At 41.7% G+C, this 15,465-nt stretch overlaps 1 protein-coding gene across 23 annotated transcripts in view; it reads left to right on the top strand.

Annotated features, from left to right (window-relative positions):
* SCMH1 (Scm polycomb group protein homolog 1) overlaps window positions 1–15,465 on the top strand; it is a 232,510-nt gene that overhangs the window by 196,172 nt on the left and 20,873 nt on the right. The window lies entirely within an intron of this gene.

Genomic DNA, 15,465 nt, shown 5'->3' on the forward strand with positions numbered 1-15,465 from the left:
TTTTTTTTTTTTTTTTTTTTTTTTTTTGAGACGGAGTCTTGCTCTGTGGCCCAGGCTGGAGTGCAGTGGTGTGATCTTGGCTCACTGCAAGCTCCGCCCCCTGGGTTCACGCCATTCTCCTGCCTCAGCTTCCCGAGTAGCTGGGACTACGGGCACCTGCCACCACGCCCGGCTAATTTTTTTGTATTTTTAGTAGAGACGGGGTTTCACTGTGTTCGCCAGGATGGTCTTGATCTCCTGACCTCGTGATCCGCCTGCCTCGGCCTCCCAAAGTGCTGGGATTACAGGTGTGAGCCACCGCGCCTGGCCGCCTGGCTAATTTTTTTATTTTTTTATTTTTTATAGAGATGATTTCTCTATTTAAAAAAAAAAAAAAAGCCTGGGCTATGTTGCCCAGGCTGGTCTTGAATTCCTGGCCTCAAACAATCCTTCTGCTTTAGCCTCACAAAGCACTGGGATTACAGTGAGCAATTGTGCCTGGTCTGTATTGTGTTTTTTTAATTTTAAATTTCACTTGTTCATTGCCACTATATAGGAAAGTGATTGACTTTTTATATAATAGCCTTGTATCCTGCATTCTTGTTATAATCACTTATTAATTCCAGGTTTTTTTTGGTTATTAATGATTTCATATTCTCTGCATAGACAATGATGTCACCTGAGAACAAAGTTTTATTTCATCCTTCCCAAACTGCATTCTTTTCATCTTACTTTTTGTCTTACTGCATTAGCTAGGACTTCCAGTATGATGTTGAAGAGGAGTGGTAAGAGAGGACGTCCTTGTCTTGTTCCTGATTTTGGTTGGAAAGCCTCTAGTTTCTAACCATTAAGTATAATGTTAGCTGTAGGTTTTTGTAGATGTTATTTATTGAGAAAGTTTCCCTCTATTTCTAGTTTCCAATCGTTTTTATTATGAATGAGTGTTGGATATTGTCACATCCTTTTTCTGCATCTATCAATATGATTATCTGATTTTTCTTACTTTGCCTGTTGATATGATAGATCATATTAATTGATTTTTGAATGTTGAGTCAGCCTTGCATACTTTGGATAAATCTCAGTTGGTCATAGTGTATAATTCTTTTTTATATTGTTCAATTTGATTTGATAATATTTTGTTGAGGACAGTGCTAGCCTCATAAAATAAGTTAGAAAATATTCCTTTTACTTCTATTAATAACTTCTAAATGAGATTTTGAAGAATTGTTATAATTTCTTCCTTAAATGTTGGTAAAATTCACAAATGAACCTATCTAGACGTGGTACTTTCTTTTTTGGAAAGTTTGGGTTTTTTTAATTAATTCAAATTTTTAATAGATACAAACGTATTCAGATTGTCTATTCTTGTTTGAGTTTTGGCAGACTGTCTTTGAAGGAATTAGTTCATTTCATCTAGGTTATCAAATTTGTGGACATAGAGTTGTTCATAGTATTCCTTTATTATCTGTTTAATGACAATAGGATCTATAGTGATATCCCCTTTATCATTTCTGATTTAGTAATTTGTGTCATCCCTCTGGTTGCTTGTTTTGTTTTTTGTTTGTTTAGTCAGCCTGGCTAGAGTATAATTGATTTTATTTATCTTTTCATCAAACCAGCTTTTGGTTTCATTGAGTTTTATTATTATTATTATTTTTTAGACAGAATCTCACTCTGTCACACAGGCTGGAGTGCAATGGTGCGATCTTGGCTCACTGCAACCTCCACCTCCCAGGTTCAAGTGATTCTTCTGCCTCAGCCTCCTGAGTAGCTGGGGCTAGAGACGTGCACCACCACACCCGGCTAATTTTTTGTATTTTTAGTAGAGATGGGGTTTCACCGTGTTAGCCAGGATGGTCTCGACCTCCTGACCTCGTGATCCGCCCGCCTCGGCCTCCCAAAGTGCTGGGATTACAGGCGTGAGCCACCGTGCCTGGCCCACTTCATTGATTTTTCTCTGTTGATTTCCTGTTTTCGATTTCATTGATTTCTGCTCTGTAATCTTTATAATTTTTTTATTTTCTGCTTACTTTGGATTTAATTTGCTCTTCTTTTTCTGGTTTCCTAAAACGAAAGCTCAGATTGCTGCTTTTAGATCTTCTTTTCTAATATCTGCATTCAGTGTTATAAGTCACCCCTTAAACACTGCTTCTGCTCTGTCCCACAAATTTTGATGTTTTATTTTCATTTTCATTTAGTTCCATTTTTTTTTTTTCCGAGATGGAGTCTCACACTGTCGCCCAGGCTGGAGTGCAGTGGTGTGATCTCAGCTCACTGCAACCTCCACCTCCCGTCTTCAAGCAATTCTCCTGCCTCAGCCTCCCAAGTAGCTGGGATTACAGGCGCATACCACTATGCTTGGCTAATTTTTTCTTTCTTTTTTTTTTTTTCCTGAGATGGAGTCTCGCTCTGTCCCTCAGGCCGGAGTGCAGTGGGCTGATCTCAGCTCACTGCAACCTCCGCCTCTCGGGTTCAAGCAATTCTCCTTCTTCAACCTCCCGAGTAGCTAGGATTACAGGCATGCGCCACCATGCCCAGCTAATTTTTGTATTTTTAGTAGAGATGGGGTTTCACCATGTTGGCCAGGCTGGTCTCGAACTCCTGACCTCGTGATCTGCCCTCCTGGGCCTCCCAAAGTGCTGGGATTACAGGCGTAAGCCAACGTGCCCAGCGTAATTTTAAAATATTTTTAGTAGAGACAGGGTTTTAACATGTTGGTCAGGCTGGATTCGAACTCCTTACTTCAAGTGATCCACCCACCTTGGCTCCCAAATTGCTAGGATTACAGGTATGAACCACCGTGCTTTGCCATTTCCAAATATTTTTTAAATTTCTCTTGTTATTTCTTCTTTAACCTGTGTGTTTTTTAGAAGTGCATTGTTTAATCTCTTAACTATTTGGTGATTTTTTTCATGTATCATTCTGTTGTGTTCTGAAAGAAGATATCATATGATTATTCTTTTAAAATTTGTTCAGGCTGGGTGCAGTGGCTTATGCCTGTAATCCCAGCCCTTTGGGAGGCTAAGGCCAGTGGATCACTTGAGCTCAGGAGTTGAGACCAGCTTGGGCAACATGGTGAAACCCTGTCTCTACTAAAAATTCAAACAATTAGCCGGGTGTGGTGGCATGCACCTGTGGTCCTAGCTACTCAGGAGGCTGAAGTGTGAGGATCGCTTGAACCTGGGAGACAGAAGTTGCAGTGAGCCAAGATCACACAACTGTACTCCAACTTGTGTGAAAGAGTGAGACCCTGTCTCAAAAAATAATAATAAAAATGAGAAAATTTTTAAAATTAAAAAATATATATTCAAGTGTGTTTTTTGGTCCAGCATATGATCTATCTTGCTGAATGTTCTATGGGAGCTTGAAAAGAATATGTATCCTGCTGTTGCTGAAGTAGTCAATAGATGCCAACTATATTTCAGTTGATTGAGGGGCTATTGAGTTCAATTATGTCCTTATGATTTTATGCCTGTTTGATGTGTCCATTTCTGATGGGGGGTGTTATAGTCTCCAGCTATAATAGTGAATTTCTCTGTTTCTCCTTGCAGGTCTGTCTGTTTTTGCCTCATATATCTGACACTCTGTTGTTAGGTATGCACACATTAAGGAATGATATGTCTTCTTGGAGAATTGGCCTCTTATTATGTAATACCCCTGTCTTTCCCTGATAATTTTCCTTGCTCTGAAGTCTACTCTGTCTGAAGTTAATATAGCTACTACAGCTTTCTTTTGATTAGTGTTAGCATGGTGTATCTTTCTTTACGCATTTACTTTTAATCTATGTATGTCTTTATCTTTAAAGTAGGTTTCTGGTAGATAACATAAACTTGGGTCTTGGTTTTTGGTTTTTTTTTTTAGTTTTTTAAAATAATCATTTACATTTACACCTTAGCAGAGTTCAAGCTCCTCTCATCCTTCTAACCTGGTGATCTTTCATTAGCTTTACAAAGACAGTTTAGTTTTGGGGAAAGGCTATTATCGTTTAAACTATAAACTAAATGTCTCCCAAAGTTAGCTTGCCCCAAGCCCAGGAATGATTAAGGGCAGTTTGGAGGTTAAAGATAAGATAGGAGTTGATTAGATCATATCTCTTTCACTGTCATATTTTCTTACTATTACAATTTTTGCAAAGGTGGTTTCAGATGAATTAAGATTAAGAAAAATAGGCCAGGCACAGTGCCTAACACCTTTAATCTCAGTACTTTGGGAGGCCAAGTTGGGAGGATTGATCACTTGAGCTCAGGAGTCACCAACAACATAGCAAGACCTTGGCAACAAGGTCTTGGCACCTAGGCAACAATGTAGCAAGACTTCTCTACTAAAAATAAAAGTTAAAAAATTAAGCATAGTGGTGCATGCCTGTAGCCCCAAGCTACTCAGGAGGCTGAGGCAGGAGGATCACTTGAGCCTGAGAGATTGAGGCTGCAGTGAGCTATGATAGCACCACTTCACTCTAACCTAGGTGACAGTGAGACCCTGTCTCAAAAAAAGAAAAGAAAAAAAAAGTTATAATTTTGTCTTTACTTATTTCTTCTTTGATGCTCTTCCTTTCTTTATATAGATCCAAGTTTCTGATCTATATCATTTTCCATCTTTCTGAAGAACCTCTTTTAACATTTCTTACAAGGCAGGTCTACCGGCAACACACTCCCTCAATTTTTCTTTGTCTTTTTTTTTCTTCCTCACATTTGAAGAACAGTTTTGAAGGGTACAGAACTTTAGGTCAGTGGGTTTTTTCCTCTCAGCACTTTAAATATTTCACTCTTTTCTTGCTTGCATGGTTTCTTACGAGACATTGGATGTAATTCTTGTCTTTGCCCTTCTATAGGTAAAGTATTTTTTTCCTCTAGCCTCTTTCAATATTCTTTATCTTTGATTTTTTGTACTTTGAAAATGATATGCCTGGGTGTAGATGTCAGGGTTTTTTGGCATTTTTCCTGCCTGGTGTTCTCTGAGCTTCCTGACTCTGGGATTTGGTGTGTGGCATTAATTTGGATAAATTCTCAGTCATTATTGCTTCAATTCCTTTCTCTTTTTCTTCTCCTTCTAGTATCACCATTATACATAGATTATGTCTATTATAATTATCCCACAGTTTTTGAATATTGTGTTATGGGTTTTTTTTCAGTTTTTCTCTTTGCTTTTAATTTTGGGAGTTTGCTTCCCTTGAGATACCTTTGTAAAGGAAAATTAGAAATTCTCTGGACCCCCCAAATTCCTTATGAAACGAGAGAGTTCCCTGACCTACCTCGTAGGACATGTGATAGCAGTGTGGCTTGTCTTTTCAGTGCCGTGCACTCAAACCCCTTACAGGAGGGGGAACACGTAGATGGGCAAGTGCAAGAGCCTAGGTGAGCACTTTTGGGGCACTGGCCCCACAGTAGCATCTAAGGGTGGGTGCCTATAACTCCTGAAGCCCCTATGGGCATGCTACCATGCTTTAGCTCTGCCATCCACAGATGGCTTAAGTGTAAACCAGCTCAGTGCCCTCTTGGTACCCAGGTTCTTGTCTGGCATCCAGGAAGAATCAGGTCACACACAGACTTGAAGAATGGTGAATGTGGGGGTTTTACTGAGTGGTGGAGGTGGCTCTCAGCAGGATGGATGGGGAGCTGGAAAGGGAATGGAGTGGGAAGATGATCTTCCTGGAGTTTGGCTGTCCAGCAGCCAGTCTCCTCTCTGACTATCCCCAGCCAAATGCCTCTCGACGTTCAGATGCTCCTTCTCTTCCCTCCTTCTCTGCTGTGCCATTCTGCCACTCTTCTGCTCATCTGCTCGTCTGCTCATGGATCCTGGGGTTTGGGGTTTATATGGGTACAGGATAAGGGGGCATGGCAGGCCAAAAGGCAACATTTGGGCACAAAAACAGGAATGCCTGTTCCCATTTAGTGCTGTGGGTTTCCAGGCTTGAGGGTGGGGCCTTTGCCAGGGATCTGCCTTCTTCTACCCACTATTTCCCTGTCTCCTGTCTGTATCACTTATGCAACAGGGAAGGGTAAACGTGGGGGCTAAGCCATGTAGCACCATCTTCCAGATGAATAGCTGTTACTAGCATTACGCATTAGCCAGATCCCCAAAGGAAAGGTAAAAGCCTCAGGCATCCATGAAGGACTGCCTGCACAGATCATTCACAAGTAAACTCCTTGATGGTCTCCCATAAGCAAGGACACACCAGCTGCAACATTAGGTCTACAATCTAAGTCTAGCTCTTAAACTCCACACTGATAATGTCAGTATCATATCTTCTCAGGTGCAGAACAAAGACAAAGGGGACCAGTCATTCCTCCACCAACCCAGAGATGTCTGCATAATTGATTCTTACTTTACTCTGTTTTTGCTCTTCAAACATTCACCTTATCTTGTATAAAATGTAGATTTGCCAAGCACTTACTAAAGTCTCACAAGAATGTAACCATTCCCCTTACCGCCTACCTGCCCTCCTTTAAGAAAATGCTGAACATGGTGGCTCATGCCTGTAATCCCAGCACTTTGGGAGGCTGAGGTGGGCGGATCACGAGGTCAGGAGATCAAGACCATCCTGGCTAACACGGTGAAACCCATCTCTACTAAATACACAAATAATTAGCCAGGCGTGGTGGCATGCACCTGTAGTCTCAGCAACTCAGGAGGCTGAAGCAGGAGAATTGCTTGACCCTGGGAGGTGGAGGTTGCAGTGAGCTGAGATTGTGCCACTGCACTCCATTCTGGGTAACAGAGCGAGACTCTGTCTCAATAAAAACAAAAACAAGAAAGAAAATGTATAAATACTAAAATCCTGAAAGTCTCTTTGGAACACCCACAGATAGGTCTGTGACTCGTATTTTCCCCAGACATTCTCCGGAGCTGGCTTAATAAACCTTGATGGATTGAGACTATTTCTTCAGTCACTCATTCAGTTATCATGCTCACATGCAGCAATTCTTCCCTTAGCCATGTCTAACCTAATAATGGGCCAATGAAAGGCATTCTTCATTTCATTTTTTTTTTCTTTTTTTTTTTTTCTTTTTTTTGAGACAGGGTCTCCCTCTGTCTCTCAGGCTGGAGTGCAGTGTGCAGTCACAGCTCACTGCAGCCTCAACTTCCCAGGCTCAGGTAATCCTCCCACCTCAGCCTCCTGAGTAGCTGGGACTGCAGGCGCACGCCACCACACCTGGCTAAATTTTTTGTAATTTTAGTAGAGACGAGGTTTTGCCATGTTTGCCCAGGCTGGTCTTGAACTCTTGGGCTCAAGCAATCCACTGGCCTTGACCCCCACAAAGTGCTAGGCGTGAGCCACCGTACCCAGACCATTCTTTATTTCTGTTACATTATTTTTGATCTCTGGTGTTTCTTTTTTATTTTTTCTTGGAATTTCCATCTCTCTGCTTACATTGCCCATCTGTTCTTGCATGCTGTCTACTTTATTCATTAGAGCCCCCAGCATGTTAATCATAGTTGTTTTAAATTCCCAGTCTGATAATTCCAGCATCCCTGCCATATGAGTGTGCGCTTTTTCTTCAAACAGTGTTTTTTGTCCTTGAGTATACCTCAAGGATAACTGGACATGATGTACTGGGTAAAAGGAACCATGGTAGGGCCAGGCGCAGTGGCTCATGCCTGCAGTCCCAGCACTTTGGGAGGCCAAGGCGGGTCACTTAGGAGTTTGAGGCCAGCCTGGCAACATGGCAAAACCTCATCTCTACTAGAAGTACAAAAAAAATAAAAAATTGCCAGGCATGGTCGTGGAGGCTAAGGCAGGAGAATCACTTGAACTTGGGAGGTGGAGGTTGCAGGGAGCTGAGATCATGCCACTGCACCCCAGCGTGGGCAACAGAGCGAGATTCTGTCTCAAAAATAAAATACAAAAAAAAAAAAAAAAAACCACGGTAAATAGGTCTTTAGTGATGTGGAGAAATGGGAAGCATTCTACAGTCCTATGATTAAATCTCAGTCTTTCAGTGAGCCTTTGCCTCTGGGCTGTGAACTTAACAAGTGCTTCTGGTCCCCGCCCCCACTTCTTTGGGTTGGATAGAATGGCCTGGAGTGCGGTATTTCTCTACTTCCGAATGGAAGGCTAGCGTTGGCTGGAGTTGATTATTTCTCTTCTTCCAGATCAGTTAAGCTCTGAAAAATCCCTAATAGTTTAGGCTGTGGTAAAATAGTTTCTCCTGAGGGAAGACCTTGTTGAGAACAGAGTGCTCTAGTATATTTCAAAATGGTTCCTTTTCCCCTCTCCCTGCCAGAAGCATGAGGGTATTTTTCTCTTATATTTACTGTGAGAATCTGGTTGAGCTCCTGGAGGCAAAACTCACAAAAGTTTCCCCCTCCTCCCCAATGACTGGGACTCCCTGGAGTTTTAACCTCAAACTTCTTCACACTGAGCCTCTGACAAGTCATCAAGTACAGTTTAGGTTTTCCTACCCTAGCACTGGTTCCAGAGACTTCGGCTTATTCACCTGTCTCTTCAGATTTAGGGGCTAATAGTTTGCCCTGAGATCTTACTTCTCTGACAGATCTAAGGATTGTTGACTTTTCAGCTTATTCAGCTTTTTACTGGTTGTTAGGATGGAGTGGCAACTTCCAGACTCCTTATGTGCCAGACCCTTCTCTGAATTTTTTTAATAACCTCCAATTAAATCAGAAAAATAAATTCTGATTTAGTGGATCTAGTAAAAAAAAAATGACAGTATACACAAATATCCTTATGACCTCAAGATTGGGAAGGATTTTTAAAATAAGACAATAAGCATAAACTATAAAGGAAAAGATCAATATATTCTATATTAAAATGAATACAACTCATATCTGCGCCACATGGCATACCCCAATTGGGGTAGCTCAATTGGGGCTTATAATTCCATTCACATAACTAGCAAAACTCGTGCTGCCTGTTGGTTCTCACCAAAGGATAGCTTGGGCTTTGCCATACTATGGTGGCTGGGTTCCTAGAGCAAGTTTCTCAAGAGATAGGGAGGGGAAGCTACCATTTTCTTAGGGCCTGAGCCTCAAACTTACCATAGCATCATTGCCACCATATTCTATTGATCAGTCAGTCCCAAAGCCTAGATTCAAGGGAAGAGGAATAGACCGCACCTCTCAATAGGAAGAGGGTCAAATAATTATGGGCCGTATTTTAAAACTACCTCTCTATTCTCTGGACATGGATTATTAACATTTTTCCCACTTGCAGAATTTATTCTTGCCCTCACAAGATTCCCCATCAGAAGTCTCATTATTGTATACCAGTAGGCTGAAGGTCTAGGATCTCATCATCTAAATCAGGTCCCAGTACATGAGCCCTCTTAGGTGTGATTTGTCAAGGATACCTCCTTCAGTGTGGTTCTTCTTGTCCTGACGACCTGTGAACTAAAGAAAAAAGTTGTCTGCTCACTACCTACCTAACACACAGTGGTGCAACAGACATGAGGTAACTTTTATGGATACTTTATTTTCAAAAGGGAGGAAACCTGAAGACATGCAGCAGTCACTGATCTATGGAAATTCTGGGGCCGGGTATGGTGACTCACACCTGTAATTGCAGTACTTTCGGAGGCCGAGGCAGGCAGATCATGAGGTCTGACTAAAACGGTGAAACCCCATCTCTACCATCTCTACTAAAAATACAAAAAGTTAGCCAGGTGTGGTGGCAGGACTACTCCTGAGTAGTCCCCAGTACTCGGGAGGCTGAGGCAGGAGAATGGCGTGAACCCGGGAGGCGGAGCTTGCAGTGAACTGAAATCGCACCGCTGCACTCCAGCCTGGGTGACAGTGAGACTCCGTCTCAAAAAAAAAAAAAAAAAAGAAATTCTGAAATCCAACTGAGCACATGTTGGCCAACTCCTTAATTAGGTCCAGTGTGACTTTCTGGGAGTTGTTTTCCATGTGTCTTGGGTTTTATCCTCTGAATCATCTTTTCTTTTTCATAAGAAAACTGAGATTGCCTTTTTAGTTTTCTTCCTGCCTATATAAGGTTGGGCATCCAAATGATTTTTTCCATTTTGTACCATCTTTCTTGATCTTAGTCCAAGCTGTCAGTGCTTCTGCCAGAATGATTCTCTCAGAAATTTGAGAGGTTTTTCAGCTAGGCGCAGTGGCTCACACCCGTAATGCCACCACTTTGGGAGGCCAAGGTGGGAGGATTCCTTGAGCCCATGTGTTCAAGACCAGCGTGGGCAACATAGTGAGAACCCTTCTCTACAACACAGTAAAAATTAGTTGGGTATGATGATGCACGCCTGTGGTACCAGCTACTCAGGAGGCTGAGGTGGGAGGACTGATTGAGCCCTGGAGGCCAAGGCGGCAGTGAGCTATGATCATGCATGCCACTGTACTCCAGCCTGGATGACAGAGCAAGACCCTGTCTCTAATTTAAAACAAAAGAAATTTGAGGGGTTTTCTTTGAACTATCAGAGTTCACTTCATTAGACAAAAGCCACAACTACAAGTCTTTTAATGAAAAGCCCTTCTCTACTTTGGGCTTCCTATTGAGCTGCTGTAGGACAATACTCTTAAGATTCTTAAAAACCCATGAGGCTTGCCCTTAAGATTCGTAGAGAACCTTTTAGGCCTGAAAGTCTGAACAGTCTTACATCTTTCTTATATCTTAAATAATTTTACTGTCCTTTCCTAGAGTAAAAACCCTTTCATAATTTATAGTTTTTTGCCTTATAGAGAGACTGAAAATAAGAAGAAATTTTATTTGTAAATTCTGCAAGTCCTGGGGGTATGTGGAGGGGTGTGTGTACATGTTTTGAAGCTCATCTCTTGTCTTGCATTTTATCATAAGCAGGGAGAAGCCAGGTGATACTTTCATTACTTTGTCTGGAAATCTCCTTAGCTATTTCCTTGAGTTCATCAGATATATTTCTTATTTCCATGTTACTGTAGGCAACAATCTTGTCAGACTTTCAACACTTCCCCTTTCATCGATCTCCCAATAAGATTTTCTTCACTTTCCCTTAAACCTTCACTGACAGCCTCATTGAGACCCTTTAGGCTTCCATTAAAACTCTCCTCGAGGCTCCTTCCATTTTCGCTGACACTCTCTATGGTCCTTTATGCTTCTTTCTGCTGCCCAGGTCCAGAGCCAATGCCATGTGTGTCAGACTTCTGTTACTGCAGCACCCTATTTCTGGTACCAGAATCTATCCCAATAATCTTTTGCCATGTAACAAACCACCACAAAATTTTATGATTTAAAACAACAATGTGGGCAGGCCTGGGTAGAGACAGTTTGTCTCTGTTGCATGCAGCATCAGCTGGGGTGGCTTGACTAGGGCTGAAGGATCCACTTTCACCACATGGCCAACCAGCTGGTTCTGGCTGTTGGTTTATCTCCAAATGGACCTCCCTACAGGGTGGCTTTGCTTCCTCACACATGTTAGTTGGGGTCTCAAAGCAAATGTCCCAAGAAACAGGAAGTAGAAGTTGTCAGTTTCTTAATCCTTGGACCCAGAAACTGGTACAGTGTTGTTTCCCCATAGTCTAAAGGCTTTATAGTTTTGCCTTTTATATTTCGTTATTTAATCCATGTAGAATTTTTTAAAATCATCACCAGACTAGTTATATTATTTCCTTTTTGTGTATTTTAACTGAGGTAAAGTTTCTACATTTAGTGAAATGTACAGATCTTAAGCGTACAATTTGGCTGGGCATGTTGGCTCACACCTGTAATCCCAGCACTTTGGGAGGCCAAGGCAGGCAGATCACGAGGTCAGGAGTTCGAGACCAGCCTGACCAACATGGTGAAACCCCATCTCTACTAAAAATACAAAAATTAGCCTCGTATGATGGTGCATGCCTGTAATCCCAGCTACTCAGGAGGCTGAGGCAGGAGAATCGCTTAAACCCGCGAGGCAGAGGTTGCAGTAAGCCAAGATCGCACTACTGCACTCCAGCCTGAGCAACAGAGAGAGACTCCATCTCAAGGAAAAAAAAAAAAAAAAAAGTACACTTTAATGAGTTTTAAGCACCCATGTAACTACAACTCCAAGCAAGATGGAAGACATTTCTGCCACCCCTGAAGTTCCCTCATGCCTCCTTACAGTTGGTCTCCACTTCCACCTTTATTCTGATTTTTATCACCATAGATCAGACTTCCCTATTCTTGAACTTAGTATAAATGAATCATACTATATGTACTCTTTTGTATCTGGTTTATTTCACTCAATGTTTTAAAAAGCACCCATGTTCTTGTGCCTATCAGTAGTTCCTTCTTTTTTACTGCCAAGCAATATTCCATTAAATGAATATACACTCACATATTGCTTAATCACGGGGATATGATCAGAGAAATGCATCATTAGCCAGTATCCTCATTTTGTGAACATCATAGTGCATCGATCTTCAACCTTTTTGGCACCAGGGACTGGTTGTGTGGAAGACATGGACCATGAACCAGGGGCAGGGGGGATGGTTTCAGGATGAAATTGTTCCATCTCATATCATCAGCCATTAATTAGATTCTCATAAGGAGCACACAACCTAGATCCCTCATATGCGCAGTTTACAATAAGGTTCATGCTCCTATGAGGATTTAATGCACTGCTGATCTGACAGGAGGTAGTAGTGCTCACTCACCTGCTGCTCAACTCCTGCTGTGCCGCCCCTTTCCTAACAGGCTGTGGACCCCTGTATTGGTCTTCAGCCTGGGGGTTGGGGACCCGTCATAGTGTACTTACTCAAACCTAGATGGTGTAGCCTATTGCTCCTAGGCTACAAACCTGTACGGTATGTTACTGTGCTATGGGCAGTTACAGCACAATGGTAAGTATTTGTGTATCTACACATGCATAAAGATAAAAAGGATACAGTAAAATTATGGTTTAAAAGATTTTTTGAATGGTACACCTATACAGGGTACTTACCATGAATGGAGCTTGCAATACTAGAAGTTGCTCTGAGTGAGTGGTAAATGAGGGGTGAGTGAATGTGAAGGCCTAGGACATTACTGTACACTACTGTAGACTTTATAAACACTGTACACTTTGGCTACACTAAATTTTTTTAATTTTCTTCAACAATAAATTAACCTTAGCGTACTGTAACTTTTTTACATTATAAACTTTTTAACTTTTTGACTTTTAATAACACTTAGCTTAAAATACATACATACTTTACAGCTGTACAAAAATATTTTTATAAGCTTTTTTCTATTTAAAAAACTTTTAGATTTATTTTTTTACTTTTTAAACTTTTTTGTTAAAACCCAAGACATACACACACATTAGCCTAGGCCTACACAAGATCAGGATCATCAGTGTCACCGTTTCCTATCTCCGTATCTTGTCCCACTGGAAGGTCTTCAGGGACAATAACATGCATGGACCTGTCATCCTGTGATAACAATGCTTTCTCCTGGAATACCTCCTGAAGGACCTGCCTGAGGGTGTTTTGCACTTAACTTTTTTAATAAGTAGGAGTACACTCTACAATAATGATAAGAAGTATACTAAATACACAAACCAGTAACATAGTCATTTATTATGTTACCAAGTATTATGTACTCTACATAATCCTATATGCTATACTTTTTTATATGCCTGGCAGTGCAGTAGGTTTGTTTACACCAGCTTCCTCACAGACACACGAGTAATGCATTATGCTATGACTTTACATTGGCTACAAGGTCACTAGGTGATAGGAATTTTTCAGCTCCTATGAGACCACTGTCATATATGCAGTCTGCCACTGACCATCATTATGTGGCATATGACTGTATCACAATTTGTATATCTTCTCTTTTTGGTGGATATTTGAGTTGGTTCTAGTTTGGGGTTATTATGAATAAACTATTATGAACATTCTTATAGGTGTCTTTTTGTAGACACCTGTTTTTGTTTATTACTCTTCTTATCTCTCTGGGTTCCTGCATGTTTAGTTATTTCAGTAAAAGAGTCACATTACTAGATGTGAAAATTCTGTTTCTTAAAAGACTTCAGTTAATCCTTATTTTATTAGATCTACCTCACACTCACCTCCAAAGGCACCAACTCTGCCAATTCTTAGGCCTTTTGCAAATTATGAGAGCGTGGTTCTCATCACTCCCCACTGCTGCTTTAAGGTATGCAGCTTTGTTGGGTCTGTTGAGTCAGTCACTACCTTTCCAGTCTGCTTTCCACCTTCCTAAATTTTATTGTCATCTCCTCTCTTATCTGGCTCATTTTAGTGAGTTTTTGGAGAGAACACAGTTAAATATATTTGTTCAATTCATCTTGTTTACCCTTTTCTTCTTTTTTGTTTTTATGTTTCTCCTGTCACTTCCCACATACCACCTCCCTACTTTCTGTTTTCCATTTCTTCTGTCCATGTTGGTTCTCCTTAGAATTAGAATTATGAAGGTGGAGAATCCTCAGAGAGCATCTGGCTCAGTCACTTCATTTTTCAGGTGGTGAACCTGAGACCCAAAGAGAACAACAGTCCATCCACAGGCCACACAGCTACTGCTCTTATCTTTTCTACCTTTAATAGCAAAGAGACTTTTGCCCTTCTACCCCTTCAGCTAGTGAGCCACAACCACACAAGAAAGAAGAGTACTCACTACTCAAATGGGAAACTGGAAAGCAGATGGGGGAGAAAATGTCATTCCTGACCAGGTTGCTGTGGGTCCTGAGGAGAAAACAACTCCGGAGACAACTGTTAGGATGGCCTTAGTCTCCCATACCCACTGCATCCCTTCCCCACTGCAGTGCCAGGTGGAGGCCAGTAGCTAGGAGAGTGCTTAGCTGTCTTGCGGCCCTCAGGCTCTTTTCACTCTTTTTTTTTCTAGAGGGTCTCACTCTGTCATCCAGGCTGGAGTGCAGTGGCACGATTACAGCTCACTGCAGCCTTTAACTCCTGGGCCCAAGCAGTTCTCCCACCTCAGCCTCCCAAGTAGCTGGGACCACAGGCACATGCCACCTAGTAAATTTTTTGTAGAGATGTGTTCTCACTATGTTGCCCAGGCTGGTCTCAAACTCCTGGCTTTAAGTGATCCTCCCACCTCAGCCTCACAAAGTGCTGTGATTACAGACGTGAGCCACTGCGCCCAACTTTTTTCTTTCTTTCTTTTTTTTTTTTTTTTGAGACCGAGTCTCACCTGTTGCCCAGGCTGGAGTGCAGTGGTGCAATCTCGGCTCACTGCAAGCTCCGCCTTCCAGGTTCAAGTGATCTTCTGCCTCAGCCTCCCGAGTAGCTGGGATTACAGGCGCCCGCCACCACGCCCAGCTATTTTTTTTTTTTAATTTTTAGTAGAGATGGGGTTTTACCATCTTGGCCAGGCTGGTCTCAAACTCCTGACCTCATGATCCACCTGCCTCAGCCTCCCAAAGTGCTGGGATTACGGGCGTGAGCCACCATGCCCAGCCCAACTTGTTTTTTTAATCCAATTTTTTTTTTTTTTTTTTAATTTTTACTATATTCTTTGGGCATGAATGTAGATGTAGAAGACAACAAAGGGACTTTAAGGCCCCAAACAGAAAGCAAGGCAAATGATCAATGGTGCAACTATTCTAAATCCAATGACAT

The sequence above is a fragment of the Piliocolobus tephrosceles genome, chromosome 1, assembly GCF_002776525.5.
Source record: "Piliocolobus tephrosceles isolate RC106 chromosome 1, ASM277652v3, whole genome shotgun sequence".
Taxonomy (NCBI): domain Eukaryota; kingdom Metazoa; phylum Chordata; class Mammalia; order Primates; family Cercopithecidae; genus Piliocolobus; species Piliocolobus tephrosceles.